The sequence below is a fragment of the Protopterus annectens genome, chromosome 11.part0 (genome assembly GCF_019279795.1).
Source record: "Protopterus annectens isolate FY-2018-M chromosome 11.part0, PAN1.0, whole genome shotgun sequence".
NCBI classification, from domain to species: Eukaryota; Metazoa; Chordata; order Ceratodontiformes; family Protopteridae; genus Protopterus; species Protopterus annectens.
Genome location: NC_056745.1, coordinates 1,361,382,678 through 1,361,395,335, shown reverse-complemented (window position 1 = coordinate 1,361,395,335; position 12,658 = coordinate 1,361,382,678).

Below are 12,658 nucleotides of genomic sequence, written 5' to 3'. Positions count from 1 at the left end.
GGAAGTAGTATGGGTGACATTAGAGTTTCAGACTTCACACACTCCATGACATCCATACTTCTACACCCCCCTGTTATTCTCTCCTCTTTCTAACATTACGTAAGCAATATCTCAGAGGTATCCCTATAGTTGGGCCTTTATTCCAGTAGTCTTTATGGCCTGGAACACAGTCCTTGCAGTAAGACATGGGGAGGCATGCTACTGGCATTTGTCAACATGGCCTTGCATTTGTTTTCTGTTTACAGTGTTAGATTGTTAGTTGGGACCCCCTGACATTCTGTACATTGGCACTATGGGTGAGGCATGGGCCTTTGCCAGAGGACTGTAGGCCATTTTACAGTGCTGCAGGCCATCTGTTACTGCATTTCTACGTGGGATTGTGGGCGGGGGGCACACCTGCAGACTTTAAACATTTGCAATGACTATACTGGTATTTCGGATACTCTGTTGGCTTCCATTTCATATTGTATTGTGACCTATCATGCAGAAAGGAGGCATATCAGTAGAGTACACATGTTAGATCTTAATGGCATAAATTTCAGTTTCAGACTTCTTACCCTTCAGCACTAGAATGCAACTGCCAGACCTGTTGTAGTATGTCTGTGTAGGTCTGGTGGGGGACTGTTCACCATTGCCATCATTTGGGAGCCTTAGCCCAGCCTTTCTTTATGGTCATCTACAGCTGCTCTGCTGTGTGAGGCTAGTGGTGAGTGTGTGGCCTATTGACACACACAGTTATTTGGGCAATGGCATTTACTGCGGTGGGGGTTGTAACGTTCTGCAGTGCTGCCTAGAATGTTGAAACCAGTATTTGTTGTGAATTTCCTGCTGTCCCATATAGCTGTCTGCTGCTGTCCCATTCAGCCACCCAATTCCATTGCACGCTTGCATCCATATCATATACTCATCTATGAGAACATACTACTCCATTCAGTAACTGATACGAAGGGTGACTTACCTTGTTGCTGGGCCAGTATTGAGGATAGTGCTGGAGGGCTGACTATGCATGGTAAAGCTCAGGTAGTGTCATGTTTGGCATCTCTTTTACTGTATGTGCAAGTTGGAGAGAGGTATCAGTCCCTGGGTCCCTACAGTATCAGTGTGTGTGCTATGCATTGCCTCTTTGCCAAGGCCTGGGCATACTGGGCACATCTCCTACTGCCGATAGGGGCAGGCTATGGATGTTCCTCCTCCGAGTCCCTCTCTGCCTGTGCTGGCCTTGGCAATGGTGGAGGGCTGTGTGACCCTGCCCCGTGCTGTTTCTGCTGCTGCTGTTTCCGCAGGATCATATTGTGTAGCATAGCACATACTATGACGATTTGTGTACATGTAGCTGGATGGTACTGCAAGGCTGCACCAGATATGTCAAGGCAGTGGAAGCGTGATTTGAGCATCCCAAACACATGCTCTACAATGATCCTGGTTTGTGCGTATGCCTCATTATGGTGTTCTTGTTTGGGTGTGTGTACATTTCTGATGGGTGTCATCAGCCATGGCTCCAGTGCATAGCCAACATCCCCCACTAGATGGCCATATGGGATGTCCCCATTGGCAAATGACTGATAGAGCTGTGAGCAATGCTAGATGGGGAGTCATGATAGCTTCCAGGGCTGCCAGCACACAAATTCATAATAATGCCCTGGGCATTGCACCCAATCTGGCAGTTGATAGGGGGGAAGCCCTTGCGGTTTATGTAGACCCTACCCCGGTGGTGCTTTGATGTGGATGTGCATACAGTATAGCACCAACTACCTGAGGGTATCCTGGTATACGGTGGAAGAAATGCATACTTCTGGTCAATGCCTCACTGGTGGTGGGGAAATAAATGTGCTCATTGATATGTGGTGTCATGGCATCCAGGAGCTGGTGGAGTACCCTGGATGCTGATGCCTGTGAGACCCCCATTATATCCCCAGTTGGTCTTTGGAAGGTACCTGTGGCTAGTATTCTTAAGCCTAGACATAGCTTGGTATCCACTGGGATGGGTTCCCCTCTATTAATTCTGTGTGTGAGGCGTGGCTGGCACAGCTCAACGGTTTGCTGTAGAAGGTCCCTGTCCACCATATAGCGCTCCACTATCTCCAGCTCATGTAGGCCCTTGTAGGTTACCCTGGGTCTGTACACTCTTCTCCTCCTCAATGTGGGTCGGTTGTCAGCATTCTCCGCCTCACCACCCTCAGTCTCTAGCACATATTGAAGGAGTAAAGCAGCAGCAGCCCCTAACATTTTAAGTTAGTTTTGCAAGTTAAACATCCCCCATCTGTGTACACAGGTGGTGTAGAGTTTGTGGGAAAAAAACAGTCTGTAGTGTGCTTGCATAGTTTATAGTAGTGTGCTGGGCTGCTGCATGTGTATTTGGCTGATTCTGATACAGTCCACCTGCCAGCTATGCTAGTTCTCCTGGATTGCCTTCCTACTGCAGATTCCCCTACATCCAGTCTGCAAAGTGTTTGCATAGTTTACAGTAATGTGCTGAGCTGCTGCATGTGTATTTGGCTGATTCTGATACATTCGATCTGCCAGCTATGCTTCTTCTCCTGGATTGCCTTCCTGCTGCTGTTTCCCCTACATCCAGTCTGCAAGGTGTTTGCATAGTGTATAGTAGTGTGCTGGGCTGCTGCATGTGTATTTGGCTGATTCTGATACATTCCACCTGCCAGCTATGCTAGTTCTCCTGGATTGCCTTCCTGCTGCTGTTTCCCCCACATCCTGTCTGCAAGGTGTTTGTATAGTTTATAGTAGTGTGCTGGGCTGCTGCATGTGTATTTGGCTGATTCTGATACATTCCACCTACCATCCATGCTAGTTCTTCTGGATTGCCTTCCTACTCCTGTTTTCCCTTCCCAGTTCCTCCCTATTTAAGCCCCGAGGTGTGTTGCGTATACCCAGTGCTGAAATGTAAACAGTGCTGCCAGTTACTCTTTTTTTTTGTTTTTGTTTAAAACCCAGTGCGTGCACCCATTTAGGCTATGTACACACTGCTCAGGCACATCTGACACTCACCCATCCTTAGCTGTGCTTAGCTAAGGGTAAACATGGGCCACAGAGCTCCAATGAGCTTACAGCAAGCATGACACACCGCCGTATGAAGTCATCCAGCTCTTACACTTGTACTTTTGTATTGCTGTACCTACATGGTTAGGTACAAACTGACACTTTGAAGAAATCTGTGATTCAGTATAACTCTCCTCATTTGCATACCCCAGTGTTTAGGTCGTTAGTTACTGAACCAAAATGGACCCTTTCCCCTTGACAACCAGTGCTCCTCAGTATTGTTTACATTCTGCATGCCATTGATTATAATGGAAAAATGCAGAATTAACTTAAAATTGACTTTTCTCATTTTTTTTTTATTTTTGGCACAATCCCATTTGCGTGCCGCTGCCCTAAGCTTAAACGGCTGAGATCAGCCCAAAAAAAAGTTTAATTAAAAAAAAAAAAAAAACTGTTTTTAATGCCAATGGCCTTATATTTGGCCATTGGCATGTGTATTCAACATAATACATGCTTTTACACGAGCTGTCATGCCTCCATTTTGTCAGATGCAGAAATGTATTCGGTTACTAGCCGAATACATTTCTACACTGACACTGTTCTAGCAGATAGACCTGGTAGCTTGCTGGATTGCAAAATCACCTTATTTGCATGGTTTTCAACACCAAAAGAGGTGATTTGCATATTTGCCATTTTTTTGTGCAGGATCAGTGTAGGACCACTCGTGTGTGTGAAAACGGCACTGTCCTGGATTGCTCGGCAGCCATTTTCCGTGCAAGAGCTCCTACACTTTTCCTACATGGAAATTTCAGCTTCCTGAATCCCGGGGATTAACTTTAATTGATGAATTAGTTAAGTAGACTCCAATAATTATATCTCAACCACCTTGATACAGGGCAAGATAAGGGCTCTAGATTTGGAAAAGTGGTATGAGTGACAAATATCTACATTTGTAGGTAATATATTCTTGTATTTGGTCTCACGGTTTCCTTTAAGATATTCTAGACTTAGTTGGAAAAGAGTCTGCTGTTAGGAATCAAAACTCTATTCTCCGGGATGACAGATTAAGAGATTTAAAATTGGGAGGTAATACCTTGCTTTTTTGTTGTGTCTTTAAGGCCTTGTAAAGAGGTAAAGACTTTGGAAGAGCAGTCAGCAGGCTCATTCATTTTAAATACTGTCTCAGTCAAGTGAAAGCTATTAAGATGAGAGTAGCCTTGTCTTCCTTTTAGGTTCATAGGTTCATAGGTAGGTACTAGGCTATCTGCCTAGCCAGAATGTGTTGGCTTTCACCGCCCCCTTAGATTAGTTCCCTGTGCCTTTGTCCAGCAGAGCCACTAAAGTGATCCCCGGGGTAAACTTTCTGTTTCCCATCCACTCATCAAGGTTTCTCTTGAAGAGTTTTAGTGAGGAACTCTGCCTAATGTAGATTGGAATCTTATTCCAAAGCATGGGAAGTCTCTGGGACAGGAATCTATCCCTCCAGCACATCCTATTTATTGTTGTGGTGAGGTTTAGATTCCTAGAGCATGCGGCTTGAGGGGATATGGTTTTCTTTAGGTGGAGCATGTCCATCAATTCTGGGTTGGACATGGCCTTGTATGTCAGGCAGAGATCACCTCTGAGTAGGCGGTAGCAACTGAGTACAGCTGAAGTTTCGTCAGTTGAGCTGTATAGGGCATCTGTTTGAGGCCAGTGATCCTCTTGGTGAGGTACTTCTGTGGTCTTTCCAGCTGTTGCAGGTGTCTTGTAAGGTACATCCCAAATGGGGTGTTATACTCTATGATGGGTCTGATGAGTGATGAGTAGAGGGGCACAATGACCTCTTTTGATCTGGATGCAAACCCTTTTGTGATTAGGTGGGCCACATAGAAGGATTTTCTAACCACTTTGGCAATATGATTATCAAAGGAGAGATTACTATCTACTTGGGTCCCCAGATCCCTTATTACGTCTTCCATATTTAGGGGACTTCCACCTATGTAGTAGTTTGTGGGTACTTTGTTTTTTCCAAAAGGGATGACTATGCACTTTTTGACATTTAGCTTGAGGCCATGATTTTGACACCAGGTATCTGTCTCAGTGAGACCTTTTTGGAGGATGTCTGTGTCAGCCGGAGAGTCAGTTATAGGCCCTAGTTTTCAGTCGTCTGTGAACTTGGTCAGCCATAATCATCCTGATCTTGCCTGTACCTTTGAGAAGTATATGCCGAACAGGAGGGGTCCTAGGATGAGCCCTGGGGAATGCCACTTGTAACTGGTTTAGAGTCGGACCTAGCTCCTGCAACTCTCACCATGTGGGTTCTGTCCGTGAGCCAGTTGGCAACCCATCTTGTGACATAGGGCTTTATGTTCAGGCTGGTGAGCTTGTCTATAATACCATAATGGGGAATGGTGTCATATGCCTTTACAAGGTCTAGGTAGGCTGTGTGTACCACCTTTCCCTCATCTATAGCCTTGGTAACTGTCTCAAAGAAGTCCACCAGGTTTAGGAGGCATGTTCTGCCCTTAACAAAGCTGAACTGGGTAGGGTCCAGTGTTTAGAGGTTTCCAATGTCTCTGTTAATGAGTTCCATGATGATGTGCTCCATAGCCTTGCAGACCAAACTAGTCAGGCTTATAGGGCGATAGTTCCTGGGGTCTGTTGTGGCTCCACCTTTGTGGAGCGGAATAACCGTTGCTATGTGCCACTCTATGGGTATGTAGCCTGTGGAGAGGCTGAGTTTGAACAGTGTGTTTAGGTGAGGGGTTAGTTCATCTTTGAGCTCATGTAGGACACAGCCTGGTACACCATCCGGTCCCATTGATGCTGTGTTTTTGGCTTTGAAGAGGGCTGTTTTAACCTGAGTGTCTGTGATTTCAGGGACTCTACATTCTTCTGTTATGGTTATGGGTCCTTTTGGGGGTGAGGGGGGGGTGATGTTTGCACTGAACCTGTCTGTCAGGATGTTGGTGATATTGGTCAGTTCAGTGTATTTTGTGCCATTCTGCACTAACTCCGAGCAGATCTGAGCATTGCCACTTAGATTTTTGACATAGCTAAAGAATGCTTTGTGGTTATCTTTGGAGTCCTTGGCAATTTTTCTTTCGAAGCTAGCCTTGGATGATTTTATGAGGGATCGTAGTTTCTTGCTGATACTGATCAGGGATGTCTTCCCTTCTTGGGATTTTGCTCTTTTCTGTACTAGTTTCCTCCTTCTGTTGTATAGCTTGTTTAGGGCAGGGGTTCACCAGACTGGTTTCCTTTTCTTGGAGGAGTGAGTCTTGGTTTTGCTTGGGATAGCATGATCCATGCATTCTTGTAGGTGCCCGTAGAATGCATTAGTAAAGGATTTTGCAGCTTGGACAGCATTATCCTTTATCATGGGGGCTTTGAAACTTTCCACCTTGGTCTTAAGTAACGTGAAGTTTGCTTTTGAAAAGTTTTTCCCTGTGGTTTCCTTGATCAGGGGTGGGGGCGGAATGTGGATATCCAGAGTAATTTGTTTATGGTCAAATCTAACCAGCGAGGGGTTGACCTCCGGTGTGGAACACCTGTCAGCCATGTTAGTGATGACCAGGTCCAATATGTTGTCACCTCTGGTGGGAGTGTTGACCAGTTGATCCAGGGCATTTGAGTTTATAAATTCTAGGAAATGTTGGGCAAGGGAGTTAGTACTTGAGTAGTTCTCTCAGTTAATGTTTGGGTAATTGAAATCACCCAATATTAGGGTGTTTGGTAGGACCTTTATGTTTCCTAGTGTTTCCAGAAATGGGAATGGGGGTCCTGGGACCTGGTGGGTGATCTGTAGCAAGCTACAATTTGAATTGCAGTTTTGTCCGTTGTTAGTTGCACGAGGATGATCTCTGAATCATGACGCTGTGCCACTAACCTGGAGGTGTGGGTATCCTTGATGAATATGGATACGCCCCCGGCTTTTGTATTTCGGTCTGGGTTCTGTGGCCAAAATATATGGTATGAGTTGTAGCCTGGTAGTGCTGGGGTGCTCTCTGGAGCCTTAAACCAGGTTTCTGTTACTGCACATAAATCAAATTTCTCCATACTGAGGAGTGTCTCAAGTGCATGCATTTTGAGGTTTAGACTTCTGGAATTCAGTAGTATTACCCTCAGTTTTTTGTTACTTGTGCTATTTACGGTTGTGGGTTTGTCTTTTGAGCCTTGCCTAAAAAAGGTACTATGGGAGTGGCAAGAGCCTTGGCCAATATTCAAAAGCCTAAGGGTGACAGGTGCAAGCTGTCTCTAGCAAAGCAGCTTGGCTTGTCGAGCATGTCATCCCAGGTGGATAGACACTGGATCCCCATTGAATGACACCAGAAACTTAGCCAATTGTTGAAATTGATCATTTTTCTTTATACTGTGGTATCATGCTTGGTGAGGGCAGGATGCTACTCAGGGTCAGGGTCATACCAGCCTGGGCTACGTGATCAGAGAGCTCTTACGTGTCTCTTTTCATGTAGTCCAGGGAGGTATGGCTCAGATCATTCACACCAACATGGACAATGACAGAGTCATATTTGTACTTGTTCTGGAGTGATCTGAGTGCTTGTTTTATGTGGCAGATCCTGGCACCTGACAGGCAGCTAACAGTAACCTTCTCCTTGTTCAACCTAGTGAGTGGAACGTCAGTGTGCCTGACTATAGAGTCACCTATTACTAGTGTGTTGGATATGTTATTTTGCCTTAAGAGCTGTGATTGCGTGGTACACTGGTTTTGTGAAGTATGTGTTTCATGGTTTGTGTTGGGGGGTGAAGGTTGCTTGGATGTCTGCTTTGGAGGTCTCTGTTGCTTTTGCAGATTTTTATTTAGAGCCTCTGAGTACGTTTTAATGTATTTACATGTGTTTTTTGCCTGTGCTGATTTAATGGGTCTATGTGAGACTGGTGGTGTGATGCAAGTATTACCCTTCTCCTCTTGACTGTCTGATCCAGTCTTGGGTTGAGAGAGCTTAGTCTCCAGTTTGGCTGTATAATTGCATAATTGCATCTCTCGCATGTATTAGTGTTTGGTGGTAGGAGGAGAGGGTTGTCTGTGTACATGAGGCAGTTGTAACATTGCCTCAAAATGCCCAGATTCACCAGTTGGACTGGAGAGTACAACTGAAACTGCCCTTTGGACATGCCTGGATAGGTACAGTGAACTGTTTTACTGATTGGCTGGTAAGGTCAAATAGAGAGCCTTGTCCTTCTGTACAGTATAGGGGGGTCTAGTGCTAGGGTTTATAAGTGCTTGCTATGAGTTTTGAGCAAGTGCCGGGCTGAGAAATAAATGGTTTGAGTGATTAAGTTGAAATTTTGTCTAGTTCCAAGGGAAAAATTTAAGAGGAGACTTTGTGGAGCCAGGAATAGTTATACCCTAGTTAACCGGCACTGCCCAGCGTGCAAAACCAGGTAAATGTGTTTTTTATAGCAGTGAAATGAAAGAGATAGAAATTAGCCCAAAATAGCCAATTAACTACTAATTTAGAAATTAGCCCAAAATAGCCAATTAACTACTAATTTCTGGGCTGATACCACTCCTCCAGGGACAGATAGGCTGCTCAAAGCTCCCCTCTCTCACAGGTGAACAGATAAACTTCTTTATATCCAAGTAAGGTATGGGCAAACACAGAGACTTGTAACACAGCCCTGAATTCAGCCCTATCCTAAAAACTGGACTATACTAGCTTAGAAAGGTGAGAAACAAGTATATTTTTTGTTTTTTGTTTTATTTTCAGAAAATAAAGCAGATACAATAAAAAAAACACTTTAAATGCACAGAAATGGATACTTATTGCTATATATCTCAGATCAAAGTTGTAGTCATTGCCCCTAGTAATAAAGTAGGAAGAAACACAAATACAGTAAAAGCAGATGAATAAAGTACAATTTTTTTTATATAGATAAAACAATAGAAAATGAGCAAACTGATTTAAACAAGTTACCCAATTAACCAGAAAAAAGCTCAAAATTGAGCCCTGTTCCAGCAGTCTTCAATCAGATGAGTTATAACTGCACACTCCTGCCACTAGAGTGCAGGGGAAACTTCTCCAAAAAAAGATGGCCTGGATCAGTGCTCATGTTATACAAACAAAGCTAGATTCAGCAGGCCTGAATCTGGTCTATTCTACAGCAACAAGGCACACCAGCTTCAGAAAGAAACAGTTCAAATAAGCAGGCACAATAAGCCTGTGACAAGAAATTCCCAGCTCAGAAGGGCAGAATCCAGCCTCTCCTCCCACAAAAGTGCAGACCACAAACCTTCTTAATGTAGAATAACTGGCCTGAAGCCCAAGTGCTTAAACCAGAACTCATACACTTTTAGAATGGCAGACACTGAGCTTTCAATCAGCAATTCCCAGCTAGAAGGTTGTAAGCTACCTGTCCTGCCACAACAGTGCAGACCACAAGCCTTCTTAATGTAAAACAACTGCTATGAAGCATAAGTGCTTAAACCAAAAGACTTAGAATAACAGTTACAATTTAATCAGGCTACTACCAAGCAGTGATAAATGCAGCAGAATAAATACAATTTAGTACTTTTAAGAAGAGGCAAAAGCAAAATAAAGTAGGCGGAAATACAAGTACAGTAAAAGCAGATGAATAAAGTGCAGTTTTTTTTTCTTAGTAAAGTGCAAGAAGAGAGGAAGGAAGAACCTAAGTGGGTTGGCCTTCTCAAATCTTCTCTCTGTATTAAGTAGAGTGAACACTAGACTCAGAATATGATCTCACTGTACTCAGTTAAGTGAGCAAATGAGATGGACCCAGGAGGAGTGTTCAAATACAGACCTACAGACAATTCCAGAGCCACCAACGCTAACACCAATACAAGAACATGGAGGGTGGATGGGAAACTAACTGCAGAGAGACACAACACACTATTCAGTGAAACAATTAGGTAAAAGAAAAAATAAAATACAGTACTTTTAAAACTGCAAGTTTGGACTTAACAGAAGAATAAAACACAGTACTGCAAGTTTGCAGTAACTAACTGCAGAGAGACACACAGCACACTATTCAGTGAAACAATTAGGTAACAGAAAAAATAAAACACAGTACTTTTAAAACTGCAAGTTTGCACTTAACAGAAGAATAAAACACAGTACTGCAAGTTTGCACTTAACTTCAGCTTCTAATGCAGATGATTGTAGCCAACCAAGTCACTAAGAAATTGAGCATAAAATGAATTCTCAAACTTTGTGGCTAGCACTTAAAGTACAGAGGAAACCCTCTAGGCTAACAGTTAAATATCAGATAACAAAGAAGTGAGAAGACCTTGAATTTGAGAAAATGGAGGAAAAGCATATATTAAGAACTGAAACTACTGAAAGGAGAAAGCATATGTCATTCAAACTGTCTTGTGAAGAATAAAAGAGCAAAAGATCCAGCCTTGATTGCTGTTGTCTATAGCAAATTGGTCCCCTTTTGGGAGATCCAACATCTGTACAATATCCTGAAATATGTGTGTGTATAGTTTCCATGTGTGGGCCAAATTGATCATCTTGCTTAAATCAGCTTCTAACAGACGTTTAAACTAGATGTGAACCGATAAATGTTGAGGGCTGCATTGCAAATCCCATTCTGAAATCTAGATAATTGCCTTTCACATTTAGAAGCTCTGGTTTCACATTGTATGTTTATGTACTATGTCATTGTTGTGTTTCCATGTTGATTTGTAGGTCTTCTGATTAAAATTTGTCCAGGAAGGACATGTAAACCAATTTTGTCTCCTTTGATCAGTTGCCTGTATATAGAGAGATAGCTGAAGTGAGTTCCCCAATTCGAAGAGTCTCTAGATAGATGTTTACCTTCAGTTGAAGAAAGTAAGATCATCAAATAACATTGCCATATATGTCTGAAAAATAATTTTTCATTCAAGTATTAATGAATAGAAATCATAACTGGAGTGTTTTTCCCTGGGCCTCCTCTGAAAATTGGCTTTGTTCCAAGTCAGACTTTCCCAGTTAACAAATGTTAAATAAATAAAAAAAGAAATAAAATAATGCTTAAAAACTGTGTGGACTAGTTTTAGAGATTTCCAAGATTTTCATTTTGTCTTTTTCATGTGTAACTTTGCAATAAAGTATTAGAAGACATATATACTAGAGCTCTCAGAAATAAGAAAGTGTCTTACTTTCTTGTTTTTTTGCTTAGAGTATTCTTTGTGAACTAGTTATCCTGAGTGAAGAAAGGTTCATAAGTAGTAAACCTATGCATATCTGTATGCATGTTATTTGTGCAAAACGAGTCATGTATGACGACTTTGCTTATTTGTTTTTATGGCTGGTTGTAGTTGATTGGTTTTCTGCTGATTGCAGACCATCAGTCCCAATGAGCCATTCACTGCTTACTGGCTTACAGCTCTTCCCAACCCATGCATTCCTGGTGAGGTACCAGGTGAGAACCAATTGGAGGAGACATCATACCAGCATACATTAGACTTTTTCCTGTTACCCTTCTCTCTAGAACTCCTAATCCCCAGAGCAGCTTGCTCAAGTAAATGACAAATACATTTCTTTAAATAAAGACAACCATTTTCTTTTCTTGTCTAATTCTGCAGTAACATCATCATCTAGTTAATCAGATTGCAAATCTCATGCCATTAGAGCATTCAGTAGTCTAGCTTTGATACCTTCATAGTAAGACTCTTTTAAGACACGCAAATCCCCTCATTACTACCTTTGATGTAGATGTCTCTGAAGATGCTTCAGCAGCATGATAAGTATATCTTAGCACAATTATTAGATCTTAATAGGCAGGAGCAGGATTTACCTTATGTTTAATCCTGCCTGTCTAAATGGGGCCTATATATCCTGTCAGTCTTTTTTGGACTGGTTACTTCTGAATGTGAGCACTGACTATTTCCTTTCAAAACATCTCAAGACTGATTAATAAAGGGATTGTATTGTCCACTTTAAATATGGGAATCGGATTGCACTGTCCACTTTGAATATGGGTGTGACAGTCTGTACTCTGGGCCATTAGTTAAAGAGCCTCAGTCCTCACCACTGACACTGGTGAGGGACAGCCACTAGGACCAAAAATGGATACACACAGTATTTTCAGATGCAGCTGTCTGCACCAAGCACAATTCCCCTTAAGATCATAGGGAGCACACTCCAGACTTGGTTCTGGAATCTCTTTCTCTCTCCATGCCCCAAAACAAGACTCCACACTAACCACTTTGGTGCTATGTGTCCCTGTTCTAATTAGCTGACACACACACTTGGATATTTAATTTTCACGCACACACATACACACCATGGAAATCCTGGCACATATTTACCAGCTATGCCCCTTCTGCCAAGACTATAAGGTAATTAAGCTGACACCAGTCAGCTAATCTAATGGTCTTACAAGGGTACCCAATTATACTGAGTAAAATTAATATTAATACAAATGGTAGAGTTTGACCAAATCAGCAAGGCTTTCAGGAGCATCCACAGTGTCACCAAATAAATATAAGTATTCTCAAAGGTTAAAATATTCTCTAACAGACCAGCCACAATGAAAAGTTTAAATATACTTAATAATAAATGCTAAATTAACATGAAAACACTAAATATCTATTTTCAATAAACAACAGCGTTTCAGTCATGGGAAATATTAAAAATAACACAGATGGATAGATTCACACAGATACAGAAAAACAGTACTTAACTAATCTCACTGTATTTTCCTGACTGAT